The sequence below is a fragment of the Tamandua tetradactyla genome, chromosome 20, assembly GCF_023851605.1.
Source record: "Tamandua tetradactyla isolate mTamTet1 chromosome 20, mTamTet1.pri, whole genome shotgun sequence".
In the NCBI taxonomy this organism is placed as follows: Eukaryota; Metazoa; Chordata; class Mammalia; order Pilosa; family Myrmecophagidae; genus Tamandua; species Tamandua tetradactyla.
Genome location: NC_135346.1, coordinates 39301373 through 39301908, shown reverse-complemented (window position 1 = coordinate 39301908; position 536 = coordinate 39301373).

Genomic DNA, 536 nt, shown 5'->3' with positions numbered 1-536 from the left:
AACAAGGTAAGCAAGTAAAATGCATGGGTATTAACTAATGCTAAATGCTAAGGAGAAGAAAAAAGGCTCAACATAGGGAATATTAGCAGATGGGGGTGAATTGAAATTTTAATAGGGGAGACTTTACAGAAGCTAGAATTTAAATAAATACCTGTCGAAGGTGAAGGAACATGCCAGGTAGATATCTGGGAGGAGAGTCATTCCAGAGAGAGATCTTGGGGCAGGAGCAGCCCAAAAACAGTGATGATGTCAATCCCAGTGGATAAGCTGGGGAGTATAGAAAAGGAGGTCAGCAAATGAAGGGAAGGGGTAGATGTGGTAGTGAGTTTGGGCTGGGGATAGGGGGTAAATGGTCATATAGCAGGGACAAAGGAAAGTAACACTGTATGGTCTCTATCCTCATGGAGTTTCTCTTTTATCACAGAAGACAGATAACGACCACATTAATACAAATAAATTATTCCAAATGCAACAAGCATGCCAAGTTTATAAACTGGAGGTACAAGGAGCTATGGGAGAAATAACGGGGGAATCAG